Source organism: Rattus norvegicus, chromosome 4, assembly GCF_021556685.1.
Source record: "Rattus norvegicus strain SHRSP/BbbUtx chromosome 4, alternate assembly SHRSP_T2T, whole genome shotgun sequence".
Classification (NCBI taxonomy): domain Eukaryota; kingdom Metazoa; phylum Chordata; class Mammalia; order Rodentia; family Muridae; genus Rattus; species Rattus norvegicus.
The window spans coordinates 32,585,622-32,603,567 of NC_141537.1; the positions used below are offsets into that span (position 1 = coordinate 32,585,622).

The following is a 17,946-nucleotide window of genomic DNA, read 5'->3' on the forward strand; positions in this document are numbered from 1 at the left end:
ATAGAGGAAGGCAACTGATTTATTTGAGTTAATTTTATACCCAGCCACTTTGCTGAAGTTGTTTATCAGCTTTAGTAGTTCTCTGGTGGAACTTTTGGGATCACTTAAATATACTATCATGTCATCTGCAAATAGTGATATTTTGACCTCTTCTTTTCCGATCTGTATCCCTTTGATCTCCTTTTGTTGTCTGATTGCTCTGGCTAGAACTTCAAGAACTATATTGAATAAGTAGGGAGAGAGTGGGCAGCCTTGTCTAGTACCTGATTTTAGTGGGATTGCTTCAAGTTTCTCTCCATTTAGTTTAATGTTAGCAACTGGTTTTCTGTATATGGCTTTTACTATGTTTAGGTATGGGCCTTGAATTCCTATTCTTTCCAGGACTTTTATCATGAAGGGGTGTTGAATTTTGTCAAATGCTTTCTCAGCATCTAATGAAATGATCATGTGGTTCTGTTCTTTCAGTTTGTTATATGATGGATCACGTTGATGGTTTTCCTTATATTAATCCATCCCTGCATGCCTGGGATGAAGCCTACTTGATCATGGTGGATGATTGTTTTGATGTGCTCTTGAATTCGGTTTGCCAGAATTTTATTGAGTATTTTTGCGTCGATATTCATAAGGGAAATTGGTCTGAAGTTCTCTTTCTTTGTTGTGTCTTTGTGTGGTTTAGGTATAAGAGTAATTGTGGCTTCGTAGAAGGAATTCGGTAGGGCTCCATCTGTTTCAATTTTGTGGAATAGTTTGGATAATATTGGTATGAGGTCTTCTATGAAGGTTTGATAGAATTCTGCACTAAACCCGTCTGGACCTGGGCTCTTTTTGGTTGGGAGACCTTTAATGACTGCTTCTATTTCCTTAGGAGTTATGGGGTTGTTTAACTGGTTTATCTGTTCCTGATTTAACCTCGATACCTGGTATCTGTCTAGGAAATTGTCCATTTCCTGACGATTTTCAAATTTTGTTGAATATAGGTTTTTATAGTAAGATCTGATGATTTTTTGAATTTCCTCCGAATCTGTAGTTATGTCTCCCTTTTCATTTCTGATTTTGTTAATTTGGACACACTCTCTGTGTCCTCTCGTTAGTCTGGCTAAGGGTTTATCTATCTTGTTGATTTTCTCAAAGAACCAACTTTTGGTTCTGTTGATTCTTTCTATGGTCCTTTTTGTTTCTACTTGGTTGATTTCAGCTCTGAGTTTGATTATTTCCTGCCTTCTACTCCTCCTGGGTGTATTTGCTTCTTTTTGTTCTAGAGCTTTTAGGTGTGCTGTCAAGCTGCTGACATATGCTCTTTCCTGTTTCTTTCTGCAGGCACTCAGCGCTATGAGTTTTCCTCTTAGCACAGCTTTCATTGTGTCCCATAAGTTTGAGTATGTTGTATCTTCATTTTCATTAAATTCTAAAAAGTTTTTAATTTCTTTCTTTATTTCTTCCTTGACCAGGTTATCATTGAGTAGAGCATTGTTCAATTTCCACGTATATGTGGGCATTCTTCCGTTATTGTTATTGAAGACCAGTTTTAGGCCGTGGTGGTCCGATAGCACGCATGGGATTATTTCTATCTTTCTGTACCTGTTGAGGCCCGTTTTTTGACCAATTATATGGTCAATTTTGGAGAAAGTACCATGAGGAGCTGAGAAGAAGGTATATCCTTTTGCTTTAGGATAGAATGTTCTATAAATATCCGTTAAGTCCATTTGGCTCATGACTTCTCTTAGTCTGTCTACATCACTGTTTAATTTCTGTTTCCATGATCTGTCCATTGATGAGAGTGGGGTGTTGAAATCTCCCACTATTATTGTGTGAGGTGCAATGTGTGTTTTGAGCTTTAGTAAGGTTTCTTTTACGTATGTAGGTGCCCTTGTATTTGGGGCATAGATAAATAGGATTGAGAGTTCATCTTGGTTGATTTTTCCTTTGATGAATATGAAGTGTCCTTCCTTATCTTTTTTGATGACTTTTAGTTGGAAGTTGATTTTATTTGATATTAGAATGGCTACTCCAGCTTGCTTCTTCTGACCATTTGCTTGGAAAGTTGTTTTCCAGCCTTTCACTCTGAGGTAGTGTCTGTCTTTGTCTCTGAGGTGTGTTTCCTGTAGGCAGCAGAATGCAGGGTCCTCGTTGCGTATCCAGTTTGTTAATCTATGTCTTTTTATTGGGGAGTTGAGGCCATTGATATTGAGAGATATTAAGGAATAGTGATTATTGCTTCCCGTTATATTCATATTTGGATGTGAGGTTATGTTTGTGTGCTTTCATTCTCTTTGTTTTGTTGCCAAGACGATTAGTTTCTTGCTTCTTCTAGGGTATAGCTTGCCTCCTTATGTTGGGCTTTACCATTTATTACCCTTTGTAGTGCTGGATTTGTAGAAAGATATTGTGTAAATTTGGTTTTGTCATGGAATATCTTGGTTTCTCCATCAATGTTAATTGAGAGTTTTGCTGGATACAGTAACCTGGGCTGGCATTTGTGTTCTCTTAGGGTCTGTATAACATCAGTCCAGGATCTTCTGGCCTTCATAGTTTCTGGCGAGAAGTCTGGTGTGATTCTGATAGGTCTGCCTTTATATGTTACTTGACCTTTTTCCCTTACTGCTTTTAATATTCTTTCTTTATTTTGTGCGTTTGGTGTTTTGACAATTATGTGACGGGAGGTGTTTCTTTTCTGGTCCAATCTGTTTGGAGTTCTGTAGGCTTCTTGTATGTCTATGGGTATCTCTTTTTTTAGGTTAGGGAAGTTTTCTTCTATGATTTTGTTGAAGATATTTACTGGTCCTTTGAGCTGGTAGTCTTCACTCTCTTCTATACCTATTATCCTTAGGTTTGATCTTCTCATTGAGTCCTGGATTTCTTGTATGTTTTGGACCAGTAGCTTTTTCCGCTTTACATTATCTTTGACAGTTGAGTCAATGATTTCTATGGAATCTTCTGCTCCTGAGATTCTCTCTTCCATCTCTTGTATTCTGTTGGTGAAGCTTGTATCTACAGCTCCTTGTCTCTTCTTTTGGTTTTCTATATCCAGGGTTGTTTCCATGTGTTCTTTCTTGATTGCTTCTATTTCCATTTTTAATTCCTTCAACTGTTTGATTGTGTTTTCCTGGAATTCTTTCAGGGATTTTTGCGATTCCTCTCTGTAGGCTTCTACTTGTTTATTAATGTTTTCCTGTGCTTCCCTAAGTGTGTTCATGTCTTTCTTGAAGTCCTCCAGCATCATGATCAAATATGATTTTGAAACTAGATCTTGCTTTTCTGGTGTGTTTGGATATTCCATGTTTGTTTTGGTGGGAGAATTGGGCTCCGATGATGGCATGTAGTCTTGGTTTCTGTTGCTTGGGTTCCTGCGCTTGCCTCTCGCCATCAGATTATCTCTAGTGTTACTTTGTTCTGCTATTTCTGACAGTGGAAAGACTGTCCTATAAGCCTGTGTGTCAGGAGTGCTGTAGACCTGTTTTCCTCTCTTTCAGTCAGTTATGGGGACAGAGTGTTCTGCTTTCGGGCATGTGGTTTTTCCTCTCTACAGGTCTTCAGCTGTTCCTGTGGGCCTGTGTCTTGAGTTCACCAGGCAGCTTTCTTGCAGCAGAAAATTTGGTCTTACCTGTGGTCCCGAGGCTCAGGTTCGCTCGTGGGATGCTGCCCAGGGGCTCTCTGCAGGGGCAGCAACCAGGAAGACCTGTGCCGCCCCTTCCGGGAGCTTCAGTGCACCAGGGTTCCAGATGGTCTTTGGCTTTTTCCTCTGGCGTCCGAGATGTGTGTGCAGGGAGCAGTCTCTTCTGGTTTCCCAGGCTTGTCTGCCTCTCTGAAGGTTTAGCTCTCCCTCCCACGGGATTTGGGTGCAGAGAACTGTTTATCCAGTCTGTTTCCTTCAGGGTCCAGCGGTGTCTCTGGCAGGTGTCCTGCTGCTCCTGGGCCCTCCCCCACGGGAGCCCAGAGGCCTTATACAGTTTCCTCTTGGGCCAGGGATGTGGGCAGGGGTGAGCAGTGTTGGTGGTCTCTTCCGCTCTGCAGCCTCAGGAGTGCCCACCTGACCAGGCGGTTGGGTCTCTCTCTCACCGGGTCTGGGAGCAGAGAGCTGCTGCGGGCCGGGATCCTCGGGTGTGGGACTTCCGGTAAACACAGAACGTGCCTGGTCCTAGAGAAATTCTGCTTCCGTGTGTCCCAAGCTCACCAGGCAGCTTTCTTGCAGCAGAAAATTTGGTCTTACCTGTGGTCCGGAGGCTCAGGTTTGCTCGTGGGGTGCTGCCCAGGGGCTCTCTGCAGCGGCAGCAACCAGGAAGACCTGTGCCGCCCCTTCCGGGAGCTTCAGTGCACCAGGGTTCCAGATGGTCTTTGGCTTTTTCCTCTGGCGTCTGAGATGTGTGTGCAGGGAGCAGTCTCTTCTGGTTTCCCAGGCTTGTCTGCCTCTCTGAAGGTTTAGCTTTCCCTCCCACGGGATTTGGGTGCAGAGAACTGTTTATCCGGTCTGTTTCCTTCAGGGTCCGGCGGTGTCTCTGGCAGGTGTCCTGCTGCTCCTGGGCCCTCCCCCACGGGAGCCCAGAGGCCTTATACAGTTTCCTCTTGGGCCAGGGATGTGGGCAGGGGTGAGCAGTGTTGGTGGTCTCTTCCGCTCTGCAGCCTCAGGAGTGCCCACCTGACCAGGCGGTTGGGTCTCTCTCTCACCGGGTCTGGGAGCAGAGAGCTGCTGCGGGCCGGGATCCTCGGGTGTTTTTTTTAATTTTTATTAGATATATTTCTTTGCCTACATTACAAATGTTATTCACCTTCCTGGCTTCCTGTCCATAAGCTCCATTCCCTCCCTTCCCTCCACCATACAGGTATTCCCACATACATCCCCCTTATTGCCCACCCCCATATTCCTCTGCACTGGGGATCCAACTTTGGCAGGACCAAGGGCTTCCCCTTCAACTGGTGCCCCAACAAGGTTATTCTCTGCTACATATGCAGTTGGAGCCCTGGGTCAGCCCATATATAATCTTTCAGTAGTGGTTTAGTCCCTGGAAGCTCTTGTTGGATGGCATTGTTGTTTTTATGGGGTTGCAAGTTCCTTCAGCTCTTTCAATCCTTCCTCTAGTTCCCCCCAAGGAGGTCCTGTTCTAAGTTCGGTGGTTTGCTGCTAGCATTAAGCTTTGTATTGAACTTGCTCTGGATGTGTCTCTCAGGAGAGATTCTATATCCAGTCCCTTTCAGCATGCACTTTATAGATTCATCAATCTTATCTAGTTTTGGTGGCTACATGTGAGTCAGGCCCTGAATGGCTGTTCTTTGAGTTGCTGCTCTAAACTTTGCTTCCACATCCCCCCTCTGGATATTTTCCCCCTTTTAAGAAGGAGTGGAAGCATCCACATTTTGGTCACCCTTCTTCTTGAGTTTCCTGTGGTCTGTGGACTGCATCTTGGGTAATTCGAGCTTTTTGGGTAATATCCACTTATCAGTGAGTGCATACCAAGTGTGTTTTGCTGGGATTGAGTTAACTCACTCAGGATGATATTTTTCCAGTTCATTCTATTTGCCTATGAATTTCATGGAGTCATTGTTTTTGATAGCTGCGTAGAACTCCATTATGTAGATGTACCATATTTTTTGAATCCATTCCTCTGTTGAAGGGCATCTGGGTTCTTTCCAGTTCCTGGCTATTATAAATAATAGCATCTTTTGGGTATATGCCCAGGACTGGTAGAGCTGGGTCCTCAGGTAGTGGAATGTCTAATTTTCTGAGGAACCTCCAGACTCATTTCCAGAGTGGTTGTACCAGTTTGCAATCCCACCAACAATGGAGGAGTGTTCCTCTTTCTCCACATCCTCGACAGCATCTGCTATCACCTGAGTTTTTGATGTTAGCCATTCTGACTGGTGTGAGGTGGAATTTCAGGGTTGTTTTGATTTGCATTTCCCTGATGGCTAAGAATGACGAACATTTCTTTAGGTGCTTCTCAGCCATTTGATATTCCTCAACTGAGAATTCTTTGTTTAGCTCTGTACCCCATATTTTAATAGGGTTATTTGACTCTCTGGAGTCTAACTTCTTGAGTTCTTTGTATATTTTGGAAATTAGCCCTCTATTAGATGCAGGATTGGTAAAGATCTTTTCCCAATCTGTTGGTTGCCATTTTGTCCTAAGGACAGTGTCTTTTGCCTTACATTTGTCTATTCTTGATCTTAGAGCATAAGCCCTTGTTGTTTTGTTCAGGAAATTTTTGCCAGTGCCCATGTGTTTGAGACTCTTCCCCACATATTCTTCTATTAGTTTGAGTGTATCTGGTTTGATGTGGAGGTCCTTGATCCACTTGGACTTAAGCTTTGCACAAGGAGATAAGAATGGATTGATTTGCATTCTTCTACATGCTGACCTTCAGTTGAACCAGCACTATTTGTTGAAAATGCTATCTTTTTCCATGGGATGGTTTTAGCTCCTTTCTCAAAGATCAAGTGACCATAGGTGTGTGGGTTCATTTCTGGGTCTCCAATTCTGTTCCACTGATCTATCTGCCTGTCTCTGTACCAAACCGTATCATTTTTATGAGTATTGCTCTGTCATAATGCTTGAAGTCAGGGATGGTGATTCCCCCAGAAGTTCTTTTATTGTTGAGTAGAGTTTTCACTATCCTGTTTTTCTTTTTCTTTTTCTTGTTATTCCAGATGAATTTGCAAATTGCTCTTTCTATTTCTATAAAGGATTGAGTAGGAGTTTTCATGGGGATTGCATTGATTCTGTAGACTGCTTTTGGCAAAATGGCCATCTTTACTATATTAATCATGCCAATCCATGAGCATGGAAGATCTTTCCATCTTCTCTTATCTTCCTCAATTTCTTTCTTCAGAGACTTGAAGTTCTTGTCATACAGATCTTTCACTTCCTTGGTTAAAGTCACACCAAAATATTTTATATTATTTGGAACGATTGTGAAGGGTGTCATTTCCTTAATTTCTTTCTCAGTCTGTTTACCCTTTGAATAGAGGAAGGCTATTGATTTGTTTGAGTTAATTTTATACCCCAACTCTTACTGAAGTTTTTTTTTAATCAGGTTAAGTAGTTCTCTGGTGGGACTTTTGGGGTCACTTAAGTACATATCATCTGCAAATAGTGATATTTTGAATTCTTCCCTTCCAATTTGTATCCCTTTCACCTCCTTTCGCTGTCTGATTGCTCTGGCTAGGACTTTGAGTACTGTATTGAATAAGTAGGGAGAGAATGGGCAGCCTTGCCTAGTCCCTGATTTTAGTGGGATTGCTTCAAGTTTCTCTCCATTTAGTTTGATGTTAGCTACTGGTTTGCTGTATATTGATTTTATTATGTTTAGATATGGGCCTTGAATTCCTGATCTTTCCAGGACTTTTATAACGAATGGGTGTTAAATTTTGTCAAATGCTTCCTCAGCATCTAATGAAATGATCCTGTGGTTCTTATCTTTGAGTTTGCTTATATACTGGATTACATTGATGGATTTTCGTATATTAAACCATCCCTGCATCCCTGGGATGAATTCTACTTGATCATGATGGATGATCATTTTGATGTGTTCTTGTATTTGGTTTGTGAGCATTTTATTGAGTATTTTTGCATCAATATTGATAAGGGAAATTGGTCTGAAGTTTTCTTTCTTTGTTGGATCTTTGGGTAGTTTTGGTATAAGAGTAATTGTGGCTTCATAGAAGGAATTTGGTAGTGCTCTGTCTGTTTCAATTTTGTGGAATAGTTTGGCCAGTATTGGTATGAGGTCTTCTATGAGGGTCTGATAGAATTCTGCACTGAACCCATCTTGACCTGGGCTCTTTCTGGTTGGGAGACTTTTAGTAACTGCTTCTATTTCTTTAGGAGTTATGGGGTTGTTTAGATGTTTATTTTTCCTGATTTAACTTTGGTACCTGGTATCTGTTTAGAAAATTGTCCATTTCCTCCAGATTTTCCAGTTTTGTTGAATATAGGCTTTTCTAGTAGAATCTGATGATTTTTTTTTAAAAATTTCTTCAGATTCTATTGTTATGTCTTCCTTTTTATTTCTGATTTTGTTAATTTGGATACACTCTCTTTGACATCTGGTTAGTCTGGCTAAGGGTTTATCTATCTTGTTGATTTTCTCAAAGAACCAGCCCCTGGTTTTATTGATTCTTTGTATAGTCCTTTTTGTTTCTATTTGGTTGATTTTAGCCCTGAGTTTGATTATTTCCTGCCTTCTACTCCTCTTGGGTTTATTTATTTCTTTTTGTTCTAGAGCTTTAAGGTGTGCTGTCAAGCTGCTGATGTATGCTCTCTCCTGTTTCTTTTTGCAGGCACTCAGAGCTCTGAGGTTTCCTCTTAGTACCACTTTCATTGTGTCGCATAAGTTTGGGAATGTTGTATCTTCATTTTCATTAAATTCCTAGTCTTCAATTTCTTTCTTTCTTTCTTCCTTGACCAAGTTGTCATTGAGTAGAGCATTGTTCAACTTCCATGTATTCATGGACTTTTTGTTATTATTGTTGTTATCGAAGACCAGTCTTAGTGCGTGGTGATCTGATAGGATGCATGGGATTATTTCTATCTTCCTGTATCTGCTGAGCCCTGTTTTGTGACAGATTATATGGTCAGTTTTGGAGAAGGTTCCATCAGGTGCTGAGAAGAAGGTATATCCTTTCGATTTAGGATGGAATGTTCTATAAATATCTGTTAAATCCATTTTGTTCATAAGTTCTGTTAGTTTCTCTATGTCTCTGATTTCTCTTTCTGTGACCTGTCCACTGATGAGAGTGGGGTGTTTAAATCTTGTACTATTGTTGATGTTGAGAGATATTAAGGAAAAGTGATTTTTTGCTTCCTGTTATTTTCGTTGCTAGAGGTGGAATTACGTTTTTTTGTCTCTCTTTTTGTTTCATTGCAAGGAAATTATAGTCTTGCTTTCTGTACGGTGTAGTTTCTCTCCTTGTGTTGGAGTTTTCCATCTATTATCCTTTGTAGGGCTGGATTTATAGGAAGATAATGTGTAAATTTGGTTTTGTCATGGAATATCTTGGTTTCTCCATCTATGTTAATTGATAGTTTTGCAGGATACAGTAACCTGGGCTGGCATGTGTGCTCTTAGGGTCTGTATGACATCTGTCTAGGATCTTCTGGCTTTCACAGTCTCTGGTGAGAAGTCTGGTGTAATTTTTATAGGTCTGCCTTTATATGTCCCTTGACCTTTTTCCCTTACTGCTTTTAATATTCTTTCTTTGTTTTGTGCATTTGGTGTTTTAACTATTATGTGACGGGAGGAATTTCTCTTCTGGTCCAATCTATTTGGAGTTCTGTAGGTTTCTTGTAGGTTTATAGGTATCTCTCTCTTTAGGTTAGGGAAGTTTTCTTCTATAATTTTGTTGAATGTATTTACTGGCCCTTTAAGTTGGGTGTCTTCACTTTCTTCTATATCTATTATCCTTAGGTTGATCTTCTCATTATGTCCTGGATTTCCTGTACGTTTTGGGCTAGGAGTTTTTTCTGTTTTACATTATCTTTGACAGTTGTGTCGATGATTTCTATGGAATCTTCTGCTCCTGAGATTCTCTCTTCTATCTCTTGTATTCTGTTGGTGATGCTTGTATCTGTGATTCCTTGTCTCTTCCTTTGGTTTTCTATATCCAGGGTTGTCCGCCTTTGTGCTTTATTGGTTCTATTTCCATTTTCAATTCATTCACCTGTTTGGTTGTGCTTTCCTGTAATTCTCTCAGGGATTTTTATGTTTCCTCTCTAAGGGCTTCTACTTGTTTACTTGTGTTTTCCTGCATTTCTTTAAGAGAGTTCTTTATATCTTTCTTAAAGTCCTCCATCATTATCAAAAAAAATGTGATTTTAAATCTAAATATTGCTTTTCTGGTGTGTTTGGGTATACAGTATTTTCTTTGGTGGGAGAAATGGGCTCTGATGATGATGCCAAATATTCTTTGTTTCTGTTGATTAGGTTCCTGTGCTTGCCTCTAGCCATTGGGTTGTCTCTGGTGTTTGCTTGTCTTGCTGTTTCTGAGAGTGACTTGACCCTGCTCTAGGCCTCTGTGTCAGCACTCCTGTAGAACTATTTTCCTGTTTTCTTTCAGCCTTTCCTGAGAACAGGTCCTCTGATTTCAGGTGTGGTGGCACTCCTGGAGACTGTCTTCCAGTTCAGGACCGCTGTCTGTCTGTTCCTATATCCCTATGTCCAGAGGCACTGTACAGTTTTTCCTTGGACCAGGTATGTGGGCAGAGGTGTGCAGAGGTGGCATTCTCTCTTGTGGTCTCGTGATGTCTGCACTTCTGGGTGGTCAGTTCTCTTCCCCACGGGATTTGGGTGCAGGGAACTGTAGGATGGTATATCAGTTCGCTTCTGGGCAGAGCCAGAAACAGGAAGTGCCGTGACCCAGAGGACTTCTGCCTCTGTGTATCCTGAATCCACCAGGCAGGCCACTTGGTAGCAGCAAAGTGGGTCTTACCCCTGCTCTCAGGTTTTGCGGCGCTTCTGGAGACTGTCTTCCAGCTCTAGGTGTGGGCAGGAATCAAAGCATCCTGCCCCTAATTGCTCTTAGGTCCTTGCACCCAGTGGGCACAGTTGGCATTATGTGATTCCCTCTTGGGTCTGGACTGTGGGCAGAGGGTAGTCTCCTCTGACTTCTCAGGAGTATCCACACTTCTGAGGGTCCAGCTCTCTCCCACATGGGATTTGCATGTAGGGAGCTGTTTGGCCGGTTCAATTTGGTCCTGGGCGCAGACCAGAACCACGGATACTGGCGGCTGTCAACTCCTATATTCTTGAGTCCAGGGGCACTGTGCAGTTTTGCCTTGGACCAGGGATGTGGGCTGAGGTGTGCAGAGGTGGCAGTCTGTCCTGCGCCCTCAGGATGTCTGCACTCCTGGATGGTCGGCTCTCTTCCCCATGGGATTTGGGCCGGTTTTTCCCTTTTAAAATGCAAACTTAGTGTATGCAAGCCAAATCCTCTTGAACATGGTATAACGATCTGCTATTTATTGGCCACTTATTACTCTTTTTACTCATTTTCATATTGATTTGTTAAGATTTCAGGGCCCTATATTAGTTTTCTATAGGGATATTCACAAAGTTCCACGAATTTAGCTGATCAATAACTATTTCATAGTTTTGTGGGACCTACATTTCTTACGGCGAGGCTGAATTCTCTGTGTTTCAAGGGCTATAAATTGAGTTTCAGCTGGCTTGCATTTTTGACTAGAGACTCAAGAGAAAATGAGTCTCAGAATTCATTCAGGTCGTTGGCAGAATTTATTCTCTTATGTCTGTAGTGCTGAGTTCCACATTTCCTGGTTGGCAGTCAGTGTGGGGCTGCTTTCTGCAATCAAAGGTCAGCTTCATTTCTTTTCACATTGTCTCAGAATAACCAGGCTTGCTGTGCTATATCAAACCCTGTTTTGGAAAATCTGACTACTTCTTTACTCAGCAGAAGAAATTCTCTACTTTTACATGTACATGTGATTTGATCAGACTCACTTAGCTCTGGTAAGCTTTAAGGATAACTCTACCTGTAACCTATCTTAGCCACTGGAGTAAATCCTGTCATATTCAAGATCCCAGGCATCATGCAACGCAGACACATCTCAGAATGGTCAAGATTCTTGAGTCCAGCTTCCAATTCGTCTGCCACCCGATGCCATCTGGCCCTTGAAGATTCAAGTCCTTGGCAAAGCACAACTCATTCTCTCCCACACCCAAGGATTCCAAGAGTTTCACCCCATTATAACATTGGCCCAAATCCAGAAGCTCATCTAAAGCTCATTAGCTCAAATGTCCCAAACCCGAGTCAGAGAACCAGCAGAAAGCGGCAAGCTGCTGCCCTTCCTGTAATAAGCAATCTGGAAGATACAAAGCTACCAGGCTGACCAGTTCAAGAGAGCAACTGGCAGGGTAGCCACAAGTTTGACTAGACAGTCCTTGCAACTCATTATACCTTTAATAGTAGTGATAGCAGAGAGGGATTGCCATTAAAGTGGGAGCAACCAATCATGTATAGGCACAGTATGATGTATACAAAGTGATCCATATGCACTGAACTTTTTTTTTCTTCTTCTTGTTTCCATCTGTTGAAAGCAAGTTCAAGTTGGCCTCCAATTTGCTGTGTGCCAAAGATAGCTTTGAGGCACATTTTCTGCATCTAACTTCCAAGAACTGGAATTACACTTATGCAACTTTGCTCCGGCTTATATAGTACTGGGGATCAATCCAGTCCTCAAGGAGGCTGGCATATACTCTGAGGACTAAGCTATATTTCAGTCCTCTATTACTAAACCATTGATTTCTGTTTTTAATATTTGCTATTCTCTTCTCTTCCCTTTCTCTAAGTATAATTTGTTAACCTCTTTAGTTTCTAATGAAGATAAGACCATCGATTTTTTAAAAGGCTCCCTGTTTATATATGACTATCCATTTTGACTTCATTCAAAACTAAAATTTTATGTTGTGTTTTAATTCTACTTCAAAATATTGATGTATTATACTTTTTGTTGCTTCACAATATTTTCTAATTTTTGTGTCTGATTTCTTCCTTGGTCCATGGGTTACTTTATAAGAAGGCTAGATATGTGGGAGATTTTTTTCTAGATATTTTATTTTGATCATTTGCAGGTTCACTTTATTTTTGCCAGGGATTATAAAAGTTTCCACTTCAAAAAATATTTGAAAGATTCATCTTACAATCTATCCTCTGACTATGTATATTTTATAAGCACATTAAACAATTATGTATATTGAGATTTTTGGTATACTACAATAAATAACTGAAAACTGGGCTCATATGGCTAATGATGTCATTTTATTTTTCAATTTGTTTCTTGGGACTGTAAGTTGGCTCAAAAATTAAGGAAGACATTTAATTATAGACCGTTTTGTAGAAGTACCTTTCTTCCCTGGACATTGGTAATTCCTGACCAAGATAAGACAGTTCTTTGGTGGGATATGAATGATTGAGTCATAGTGACCCTAACTACTTAGCACGCAAGGGACACAGGGATGCTTTTGTTCTAATTCCATCCCAGTACCCAAAATGTCACATAGCAGTCAGTGGCCAGTTGTCTTGGGTGAATTTGCACATGTTGCAGTGAATATTTTTCTATATTCTTTACTTACTTTTCTTTTCTCTTCAGGACAGCCCTCTGAGACTGAATTTGTTCAACTGAGGATATACATTGGTGAGTTTCTCCTAAGCAAACCTAGACCCTATCCAGTGTTTTATACCCTTTAGCTGTTGGTTGTAGAACCAATTGGTCCCACATCACAAGTCCTCTGCAGACACCTATCTCCTCCTCTGGAGTTCTTTCAATCAGGTAGGAGGCCCTGCCAGAAATCTCTTTTAGTTGCACATATCTTGGGCCCCTTTTTCTTTGGAGGTTGTCCTGTTAGAACTCAGGATCACTGATCACTTGTGCTTCCATTAGATGACCCTTTTAATACTTCAGGCTCACTATTGGAATGTACTTTAAGACTGAATTTTATCCTATACCTAGAAAATGAAGTATATTATGTTCTTCTGTAATTTGGTTCAACCACAGTGCACACTCCAGACAGAGATCGATGGCCCCTGAACAGTACTCTGAACTGAATATTACTTTACAGCTTGATCTGCTATGTAAAATCCTTTCAAAGTGGTTAGGTATTCCCCGTATCCAGGTTTCATGTCCTTTCCTTGAGACCCCAAATATTAAAGATCTCCATACCCAGCTAATCTTTTTTTTTTTTTGGTTCTTTTTTTTTTCCGGAGCTGGGGACCGAACCCAGGGCCTTGGGCTTCCTAGGCAAGCACTCTACCACTGAGCTAAATCCCCAACCCTCATACCCAGCTAATCTTAAAAAACCCAATGGTCCTGGGCAACCCTTCTCATGTTATATATCCCTCCACAAATACATATATTAGCCCATTTGAGGTCCTATGTGAAAGGACATATCTTGACCCAGATCTTTCATTGAACTCTGAAATGCATTAACTTGTGATTTTTGTGACATCTCTGGGACTAATCATCATGGTCATTAATGACAAGAGCAAAGGCCTACCCAATGAGCTAGACAAGGGAGAGATGGCATTGTGCAGAGAATTGAGGATGACAGCAAGGAAATAAGACAGTATTTCAGGAACAAGATCAAGGAGAGACCTAGGGCAGTCTTCAACCAGATGCCTCCTCACTAAGAAAGAACTCTCCTTAACAGATGGGATTGGGGACGGAGTAATATCTCAAGGTTCTTTCACAGGTGAGAGGTTCCTGAAAACCTTCTGAACCAACTTCCACCAAGTTCTCTGACTCTCTTGAGTGACGATTCAAAGATTTTCTCCCCTGCATCCATCTCTCCGCCACAGTGCAAGATCAACCAGCCTGCCTTCCATCTACATTTGCTGTTCAAGAAGACTCCAGGTGTTCCGAAGATCAAGTACTAATACTCAGAGACTCATGAACGCCACGTCAAGCCCTATCCGACATGCTCACCACTTCTTTGATATTATCCTTCGAAATCTCCCTGCCTATTTCCCCTCTAATACCCAAGAGATCACCAGTTCCCAACTTAGAGATTTCATTCTTGATCTCTTTCTCCAGGGTGATCTCATGGATTTTACTTGGGATGAGGTAATGCAGTTCCTGGAACTTCCATAAAATATGCCATTATGTCTTTCCCTTCAATAAAGGTGGATCTCGATCTTGGTTGTCTGTGTGATCCTTTTTCTAATAATGCTATATCCCCATGTTATCCCTAACAACTATTTTATTCCTTGGGCTAAATCTAAGCCTCATAATTCCCCATACTTCTCTGACTTCTTGTATAAATTCCTTTAAATTATAAATTCTTATAACCTGAGGCCCCTGGCTCATATACAGCTGAGGACTGATGGTCTGGCCTCAGTAAGAGAAGATGCACCTAACCCTTGAGAGATTCGAGGCCTCAGGGAGTTATGAGGTCTGTTGGGGTGGGGGGTGGGGACACCCTCTTGGAGATGGGAGAGGAAGAATGGGATGAAGAATGGTTGGAGAACAGACTGGGAGGGCGATAATGACTGGACTGTAAAAAAAATAGGTTAAAGAATGATAATTAAAAGTGGAAAAAAAGAGAATCTTATAAATTCCTAAAAATCTAAAGCTTTTCTTAAGCAAGTGGCTACTAGTGTTTTCTGTCTCTTTTTCCAAAGTGATAGGGGTAGTAACATGTAGCTACACTGTTTAAATGGATACAACAACTCATACCCTTGCTAAAAAGAGGTTCTTTAATGCTGATCAGATGAAATAGCCCTAGTAACCCCATCGAAATAGCATAACTTTTAAAATATGACTGTCCAAGAATAGCTCACAACCACATCTCCCTTTGTAACTCAGTTGTTACCCATGTTAAGCTTGACCTTCAAGCTCCAATGTGTATATTAAGACAGAGAACAAAGAAATGTACTCTTTCTAACACTCTCTGTAATGTACTCTGACTCTAAAATGGTGCCCTCATGAATACACAAGTTAACAAGTCCAGGACTACCTAAAGGTATTCTGTCCTTGAGGTGTCAAGATGAGGGATAGAAGTAGTAAAAATGTCATTCTAGTGGAATTCACCTTGTCACATCACTATGGTAAGACCACAAAACTGCTAATTCCTTGGAGAAAGGCTCACAAAACATGGTACTGAGTATCAATAACGTTGAGTACATTTAGATATTATTTAATCCTATTGTTCATTGAAAACAGAACACTTCATCAGTTGGGCCACAGGGATAGCCTATGCAGTCCTTCATTGGGGAAATACTAGTTTCTTATTATTTCATTCATTTACTTTTGAAACCCCACAAAAGTCCATAGGCCCTGTGGTCAACTTTTCTGGTCACATTTAACACCTACCCAACTAAGAAGGTCTTTTAATTTTCTATGGCACGATGTCTTGTCAAATAAATTGACACTACAGTTTATATTACCCCAGACAGCTAAGTTGTTCTGTCAATCAATCAGTCCTGATTTCTCTATTTTACTCAGCTAGTCCAAAGTGATTCAATTAGTTCTTTTATTCATCAGATTGTCAATGAAAGTGTGGTAGAGGGACAGCTGGTCCTGTCCCTGCATTCTTGCCCATTATTTCCTTTCTGTTCTACCAGCAGTATGTTGTAACTACAGCTCAAACACTTTTAAAGTCCTAGTGGACCATTATACAGAGATAGAGATAGGAGGAAAAGAATGAGGGAAATTGAAAATGAAAGAGCAAGGGGAGAGGGGAAAGGAGGGAGGGAGAGAGGGAGAGAGAGAGGGAGGGAGAGAGGGAATAAAGAGAAAAACACTTCCACAAATCTGCTGTCTTTGGGACTGGCACTCCTGCAAATCCCCATCCCAGGAATTGGTCTTTGGTTTTTGTTTATTCCTTCTAGTGTGCCTTCATTTTTGTAACCTAGTTGTCAATTTGATTTTCAGGACCCAACATTTCCAGGTCTAGGTGATGCTTCTTTGGTATAGATTCCAGACAATACTATGAAACAATTCATGACCTATAGGGTTTTTAGAACTGGCCTCCAGGTGTTTTTTATGCTAGTCATTCTTTCTTTCTTTTTTTTTTCCTTTTTTTTTGTGGGTGTTCCCCTCCCAAACCTCCCCCCATTGCCACCCTCCCCGCATAGTCTAGTTCACTGGGGGTTCAGTCTTAGCAGGACCCAGGGCTTCCCCTTCCACTGGTGCTCTTACTAGGATATTCATTGCTACCTATGGGGACAGAGTCCAGGGTCAGTCCATGTATAGTCTTTAGGTAGTGGCTTAGTCCCTGGAAGCTCTGGTTGCTTGACATTGTTGTACTTTTGGGGTCTCGAGCACCTTCAAGCTCTTCCAGTTCTTTCTCTGATACCTTCAACGGGGGACCTATTCTCAGTTCAGTGGTTTGCTGCTGGCATTCGCCTCTGTATTTGCTATATTCTGGCTGTGTCTCTCAGGAGCGATCTACATCCGGCTCCTGTCGGTCTGCACTTCTTTGCTTCATCCATCTTGTCTAATTGGGTGGCTGTATATGTATGGGCCACCTGTGGGGCAGGCTCTGAATGGGTGTTCCTTCAGTCTCTGTTTTAATCTTTGCCTCTCCCTTCCCTGCCAAGGGTATTCTTTTTCCTCATTTAAAGAAGGAGTGAAGCATTCACATTTTGATCATCCGTCTTGAGTTTCGTTTGTTCTAGGGATCTAGGGTAATTCAAGCATTTGGGCTAATAGCCACTTATCAATGAGTGCATACCATGTATGTCTTTCTGTGAGTGGGTTAGCTCACTCAGGATGATATTTTCCAGTTCCAACCATTTGCCTACGAATTTCATAAACTCGTTGTTTTTGATAGCTGAGTAATATTCCATTGTGTAGATGTACCACATTTTCTGTATCCATTCCTCTGTTGAAGGGCATCTGGGTTCTTTCCATTTTCTGGCTATTATAAATAAGGCTGCGATGAACATAGTGGAGCACGTGTCTCTTTTATATGTTGAGGCATCTTTTGGGTATATGCCCAAGAGAGGTATGGCTGGATCCTCAGGCAGTTCAATGTCCAATTTTCTGAGGAACCTCCAGACTGATTTCCAGAATGGTTTTACCAGTCTGCAATCCCACCAACAATGGAGGAGTGTTCCTCTTTCTCCACATCCTCGCCAGCATCTGCTGTCACCTGAGTTTTTGATCTTAGCCATTCTCACTGGTGTGAGGTGAAATCTCAGGGTTGTTTTGATTTGCATTTCCCTTATGACTAAAGATGTTGAACATTTCTTTAGGTGTTTCTCAGCCATTCGGCATTCCTCAGCTGTGAATTCTTTGTTCAGCTCTGAACCCCATTTTTTAATAGGGTTATTTGTTTCCCTGCGGACTAACTTCTTGAGTTCTTTGTATATTTTGGATATAAGGCCTCTATCTGTTATAGGATTGGTAAAGATCTTTTCCCAATCTGTTGGTTGTCGTTTTGTCCTAACCACAGTGTCCTTTGCCTTACAGAAGCTTTGCAGTTTTATGAGATCCCATTT

General features: G+C 41.3%; 1 long non-coding RNA gene across 1 annotated transcript in view; it reads left to right on the forward strand.

Moving 5' to 3' along the window:
- LOC147994736 (uncharacterized) overlaps positions 1–14,641 on the forward strand; it is a 51,328-nt gene extending 36,687 nt beyond the window's left edge. Inside the window, exons 2-3 of the long non-coding RNA XR_015687197.1 lie at positions 13,097–13,141; positions 14,196–14,641. This is a non-coding gene — a long non-coding RNA (uncharacterized LOC147994736). The remainder of the gene's footprint in view (positions 1–13,096; positions 13,142–14,195) is intronic.
- The last annotated feature ends 3,305 nt before the right edge of the window (positions 14,642–17,946 follow it).